This window comes from Aythya ferina, assembly GCF_964211825.1.
Source record: "Aythya ferina genome assembly, chromosome: 34".
Taxonomy (NCBI): domain Eukaryota; kingdom Metazoa; phylum Chordata; class Aves; order Anseriformes; family Anatidae; genus Aythya; species Aythya ferina.
The window spans coordinates 1,315,584-1,322,532 of NC_140331.1; the positions used below are offsets into that span (position 1 = coordinate 1,315,584).

The 6,949-nt window shown below is 55.5% G+C and overlaps 1 long non-coding RNA gene across 1 annotated transcript; it reads left to right on the forward strand.

Annotated features, from left to right (window-relative positions):
* The first annotated feature begins 5,471 nt into the window (after positions 1-5,471).
* LOC311425810 lies at positions 5,472-6,622 on the forward strand. The gene is made up of 2 exons (XR_014686423.1): positions 5,472-5,863; positions 6,348-6,622. It is a non-coding gene; the product is annotated as an uncharacterized lncRNA (long non-coding RNA).
* Positions 6,623-6,949: the final 327 nt, after the last annotated feature.

The window sequence follows — 6,949 nt, forward strand, 5'->3', positions numbered from 1 at the left end:
TGTTGTGCCATGGCCAAACCAAGAGGAGTGAGCATTTCTCTCGTTTCTATGACTTCTACAATTTCTACAGTTCTGGTATTCTATGATTTCTACAATTTTTACAGTTCTGGGATTCTATGATTTCTGCAATTCTACAGTTCTATTTCTAAGATTCTTTTCTGATTTCTACAATCCTACAATTTCTACAATCCTAATATTCTTTTCTGATTTCTACATTTCTACAATTTCTACAATTCTATTTCGAAGATTTTCTGATTTCTACCATTCTAGGATTCTATTTCTATGATTTCTATCTGTTCCATAACTCTATTACTCTATTTCTGATTCTATGATTTCTACAATTCTATGATTATATTTGTATGATTTCTACAATTTGATTCTACGATTTCTGTGAGCTGATTCTCCAGTTCTGTAATTTCTGTGATTCTTTTCTGGTTTCTATGTCACAATGATGCTAATTTCTACGATCCCTACGGTACCACCATCCCTTCGGTTCCATTTCTGATTTCTGTCACTACTATTCTGTGATTTCTACTATCCTGCGATTCTTTTCTAATTTCTGCAATTCTGCGATTCCGTTTCTACGATTCCTACAATTCAGTCCTATGATCTCCACGATCCCTACAATACTTGCCGAGGCGATGGGCTCCAGGGCAGATGAGTTCTGCAGCGGAGAAGGGGGTGGAGGCGGGCAGGGCTTTACTGTTTTTGGCATCGAGGCCACTCGAAGCAGCCCAGGGAGCCGCCAGGACCCGGCATCCCTCACGAGGGAGGCTGACGAGGCGTAGGTGGAGCCAGCAATGCCCCCTCCCCGGCCATTCAAAAACAGCCCCTAGGGAGCGCGTGCGACCAGGACGGGCACACAGGGCATGGCGCAGGCAGGGCGAGCAGTGGAGGGCCCCTCGCCAGTCTTTGGCAGCGGTCTTTCCCTTTGGTCTTTCCCTCCAAAGAGATGCATTCTCTTTGGGGTGCATCGAGCACGGCATTGCCGGTCAAGGGAGGTGATTGTCCCGCTCTGCGCTGCGCTGGTGCGGCCTCACCTCGAGTACTGTGTGCAGTTCTGGGCACCACAGTGCAAGAAGGACATTAAACTGTTGGGGAGTGTGCAGAGGAGGGCGACGAAGATGGTGAAGGGCCTAGAGGGCAAGATGTATGAGGAGCGGCTGAGGGCACTGGGCCTGTTCAGCCTGGAGAAGAGGAGGCTGAGGGGAGACTTCCTCACGAGGGGGAGTGGAGAGGCAGGTGACCCATTCTCCGTATCCACCAGCGACAGGACCCACGGGAATGGTGCTAAGCTGAGGCAGGGGAGGTTTAGGCTGGACATCAGGAAGAGGTCCTTCACCGAGAGGGTGGTCACACACTGGAACAGGCTCCCCAGGGCCATAGTCACTGCACCAAGCCTGTCTGAATTTAAGAAGCGATTGGACTGTGCACTTAGTCACAGGGTCTAAATTTTTGGGTAGACCTGTGCGGTGCCAGGTGCGGAGTTGGACTTGATGATCCTTATGAGTCCCTTCCAACTTGGGACATTCTGTGATTCCATTTCCATTATCCTTTTCTGATTTCTACAATTCTATAATTCTAATTTCTACAATTCTACAATTCCAGTTTCTACAATTCTTACGATTCTACGATTTCTACAATTACCTGTGATACTTTGATGTCCTCCCCCAGCACAGAGGTGCTTGGGCAGGCAGCAGCCTGTTGGTGCCGGCGTCACCGTGGGCAACAGCCAGCACTGCCCGCGTCACTGTGATGTCACAATGCAATCACACATACGTCACAATGGCAGGACCATATAAGGGCAACGTCACAGTGGCAGGACCATATAAAAGGGGCTGCGCGACGGGTCCTGCACCAGAGGTACCGAGACGTTCGGGCAGGATGAGCTCAAAGATGGCTGATGCCAGCAAGGAGCAACCTGCTTGCACGAGGCGTACCACATTAGAGTGTTGGGAGAGCAGTGCGATGGAGCACGTCTCCGTGATACGAGGCGTCACTGACCAAGGTGCGAGCACCCCCAGCACTACAGGAGCGCGGCTGAGCCCCGTCTGGGGCTTTCTGTGGGGAGGACCTGGCTCTGTGGTCAACTCGGGGGGTCTCCGTTTGGGGACGGAGATGTGACGGCTCTTTTCCTCTGCCACCAAAACACGGGGGTGGGGGTGCTGGAAGGCTGGCAGCCACCAGAAGCAGCATGTGACCTGATTTTCCTTGCCTTCCAGAGCGATCTTCTATCTGGGATGCTGTGTCAGCCTACATCCGGGAGCACCTCCAGCTGCGCCAGGTGGGTTGGCACCTACGTCGCCCTTGTTCCCCACCCCAAAAGCAGGAAACTCACCCCAAAAGGCCCCACCAAGAGACCAGTAGGTATCGCACAAGTGCGGTGTTGCTTCTGGTAGGTTGGTGTGGTATCTCAGGGCTGACCCCAGTTGCTGGAAGCCCCTGGGTCCCCTCAGCCTGGCTCCCAACAGCGGGAAGTGCACAGCAGGACCCGAAGCACCGTTCCTGGATGAGACCACCTCCGGCTGATCCTTAACCTTCGGCCCTTCCGTTCTCTGCCACTTGCAGGGCGTCCGAATTCCCACTCTTGGCTGCTTTGATGTTGTTTCCAAACGGGTCAAGGATGGGAACAAGTCCCTGACAGTGCAGTGGCCCACGTTCCGGCTGGCCAGGAACCTCATCGTTGCCCACAGCCTCACAGCTGACAAGGAGTACCTGCCAGGTAAGAGGGTGCAGGAATCCCTTGCTGCATGGATCTCAGGTGCTTCTCAGAAGCAAAGCACTGCCTGCACGGAGCAGGTCCCAAACCGAAGCCTTTCTGGGTGACGACTGCCATGAGCAGCACTAGGGAACACGCGGGGAAGGGCCGCTGGTGACCGACTCCATCCCTCTCGTGTCGTTTTCCAGGCCATAAGGAGCTGGAGCCCCTCCATCTCCCTGAGGTGGCTGCAGCTGCCTCCGTGTCCTGGAAGAAGGTGGAGAGCTGCATCCAAGGCACCACGTCCCTCATCTCTCACAGCTTGGGGAAGGGGGAGAACATCGCTCTCGTGCTGAAGGACATTGGGGTGCTCCTCATCGAAGGCACGAGGGTGGAAATCAAGTTCTATTACGACTTCTTGGAGAGCCTGTCAGAACAGGAGAGCCTTCAGAAGGCTCTTTTCAAGGTGAGGGTTTTGTTTTCCCCACGGCCTGGGCAGCCTCACACAGGGGCAGCAGCAATGCTTGCCCTTGGCCCAGCAAGACCTCTTGGCTTGGAGCTCTTGGCCAGCCTCTTGGGGTGGCCAAGAGCTGCGATCCTGCCGGCTCCCGCTGCCCTGGGCTCCTCCAGGACCGAGCGGAGGCCAGGCAGAGGACATTTGCCATCTCCTTGCTCCTCCCCTGCAGGTTCCCCAGCTGATGGACATGGTGGTGTCCCGGGTGTCAGCTGTGGCCTCCCTGACCTTCTCTGGCCGTGTCATCATCTTCCCCGAGTGAGTATGTTTGTGGCTGTGGCCGCTGCTCGGGCTCGGTAGCGTTTGCTCCTTGCCAAATGTGTCCGTGAGCGGGTGAGCGTGGGGAGTGGTGGTGCCCTGGGTCACGCCGATCTCTTCTTTTGCCAGCTATATAATGGACAAAGCGCCCCAGCTATCACCCGGGGAGCGTCTCAAGGCCCGCAGGGATGACAGGCAGGAGAAGGAACGGGCTGTGTTGTCTTCCAGCCAAGGTGAGAGATACAAAGCGGCTGCTGGCTCCTCTTGTGCCACAGCTTCACGCCAGCTCAGCACAGCCTCTTGTCTCCGGGCCTCCAAAATGGAGCCCTGGTATGTGAGGTGCCCAAGGTGCCTGTCCCTGGGTGCTGCAGGAGGTCGGGGATCCAAAACACCCCAAATTGGCTGTACCCAGCTCCTCTCTGCCAGAACTTGGCCCCCAAACCACGTCACGGCCTAAGATTGAGCCGGCTGAGGCTGGTGCCAAGGAGGGCCGAGGCCCCTGCAGATGGAGGCTGGGAGGGGAGCACAGCGGCCCCTGGGACAGCGCAGGAGGAGGCCTCAGCACCCGGCGTGTCCCGGGTACAGCAGAGTCATGGAAATGTTCTTCTGACATCTCTCCTTGCCGATTCCAGAGAAACGTCCTGAACTGCCACCCTTCCCAAGCACCTTGAACATCATTTATCAAGGAAAAGTGCAGCCCTGGAACAGGAAGGCCGAGCAGAAGAAGGAGCCTTCATTTAGGTGAGGCTGGAGGCTCCGGGAGGGGGGTAGGAGGCTGCCAGGAGCCCCCCACTTCTCAGGGCTGGCCCCTCTGTTTGGGGTCTGCAGCCACGGGCGCTGCATGGGGGGGTACAAGATGGGGCCCCAAAGATGTCGTGCAGGTGGATGAATTCTTTTGGCTTTGTCCTTTCGGCAGGCTGCCGCTGATGCCCAAGCTGCCTCCTGCCATAAAGAAGTTTTTGTGCAACCAGCTGCAGAATGAAACTCTGCCCAAAATAGAGCCCAGGAGCAAATCCAAACAAGAGCCTGAAACAGCACCCAAAGAGCAGGCGCAAGACCAGGCAAAGGCTGAAAAATCTGGAAAACATCAGGAGAGCAAGGGCCAAAAAGCAGCAAAAGCCCCTCCTGAAGTCAGGAAAGTATCCATCCTGGAAGCCCTGCCAGAGACGGAGCGAGTGAAGCGCCCCGAATCTCAGAAAGCCCCAGGCCCGCTAGAAACACCCATCGTGCCCATGCTGTCCCTGTCGAGCTCGGAGGGCAGCATAATTCAGGAGCCCAGCGATGACAGAGGCAGATTCCAGCAAGGGAGCTCCAGCTCCCACAGACTGCCAAAGTTACAGGCTGTGAGGTTCTGGTCCGTGCTTCCAGACCGCCCAAAGATGGAAGATTTCAAGCCCTCTACTTCTGTGACAGTGACACACCAGGGGGCAAGTTCTGAGCATCAACTGCCAAAGCTCGTACCCAGGCCCCCTATCGCATGGCCTATAGATATTAGAGCCATCCCGAGCACCTGTACTACTGGGACACAGACGGACCAGGAGGCCAGCTCTGCGCAACTTCAACAACCAAAGCTCCTACCCAGGCCCTCTACGCCCTTGCCTGTAGGTAAGAAAGCCAGCCTGCAGAAGGAGCCCATCGATGCATCTACTACTGGGACAGAGAAGGACCAGGAGGCCAGTTCTGTGGATTCTCAGCTGCCAGAGCTCAAACCCAGCCTCCCGATGCTGTTGCCTGTAGATAGTAGAGCGAGCCTGCTCAAGGAGCCCATCGATGCATCTACTGCTGGGACAGAGAAGGACCAGGAGGCCAGTTCTGTGGATTCTCAGCTGCCAGAGCTCAAACCCAGCCTCCCGACACTGTTGCCTGTAGATAGTAGAGCCAGCCTGCGAAAGGAGCCCAGCGACCCCTCTACTTCTGGGAACGACACAGACCAGGGGGCCAGCTCTGCACAACTAGAACAACCAGAGCTCAAACCCAGGCTCTCAACACCGCTGCCTGTAGATAGTAGAGCGAGCCTGCTGAAGGAGCCCAGCGACCCCTCTACCTCTCAGACACAGACAGACAAGTGGGCCAGCTTTGAGATTCAGCCACGTCCAAAGCTTGAATTCGGGCCCTCTCCGCGAATGCCTCCACCTAATCCGCCCAGGAAGTACAAAATTCCGAAGTTCAAACCTTTGACCGTGAAGCTGTGCCCTTATCCTATAAGGGCCAGACCGCTCAGGGAGCCCAGCGACACGTCTATTTCTGGAACACCGACGGACCAGGGGGCCAGCTCTGAGCATCCTCAGTCGCCAGAGCTCAAACCCAGCCTCCCGACACCGCCGCCCAGTCCAAGGTGACCCGAGCTTTGATTGCTCGGAGCTGCAAGAACGCCGTCAGAGGTGGCAAAACAGGTGCGTGATCCACATCCCTGTTCCCTTGGGGGCTCAAGCCTTGGAGGCAAGTAGTTCTGGGGACAGTGGGGCCTCTCCAACGAGATCTCAGTTTGGAGCCGGGGGTTGGCTCGATCCAAGCAGAACCTTGGGCTCCTCCATGGCTAGCCTCAAGTCCCTCAAGTTCCCTTCTGTTGCCACGCAGACACAGCAGAGACATGTTATTTGGCAGCATTTAGAAGGCCTAACAAAGCAGGAGGCTGCTCTTGGCCCGAGAGGAGAGTGTGTGTTTGCAGCTGGGTGCTGGTTTCCAGGCCGGGTGGGAAGAGAGGGGCTTTGTGGGTGGGCCTGGCAGAGCTGAGCCCTGCTGCTGGCCGGGTCTGGGGATGGGGTGAGCAGAGGGAGGGAAACGGCGGGACCTGAAGCCATCCACGGGGTCCGCGTGTGGGCAAAGAGCCCCAGAAACCTGTAGCAGTTTTTGCTCAGAGTCTCACTCCCTTCACAGAAATCCATCTGACAGCGGACGGCGAGACAGTGGAGGAAAACACAACGATGTTTCCAGCTGAGGGACCTTCTCCACGGCCTCCATGGCCAGGAACCTCCCCTTGCTGGGACAAGAGCTGGGAAGCTGCCCTCAGAGCAACGTGGAGAAAACCTGCACATCCCTGGAGGGGAAAGGAGAGGATGCGACGGCAGCTGGGGAGAAAAAGACAGCACCATTTCCATCCTGCTGGACGCTTTCACAACGGAACCTGCAAGTTAAAATGATTTTTCCAAGTGCTTCTGCTTGTCAAGTAAAATTCTGTACAGCAACTGCGGCACTTCAGACTCACTTGGGTTTGAGGGGGATTCTATTGCTCGAGAATTTCAACTTTTGATGGCTAGCCTTGTTTGGGTAAAGGCTCATCGGTGGCTTTTGATGGCAAATTGCAGGCTTTGGTGGTCAGCTTAGTCCAAGTACTGAATGCTTCTGGCCCTGAGCCCCGCATCTAAAATTCCCAGCAAAGAATCAGCTACCATTTGCTGCTAACCCTCTAACCTTACTTAGCTTTCCGTCTTCCCTTGACATTTCTCTCTGTATTTTTTCCCCAGACCTGCTCGTATTTC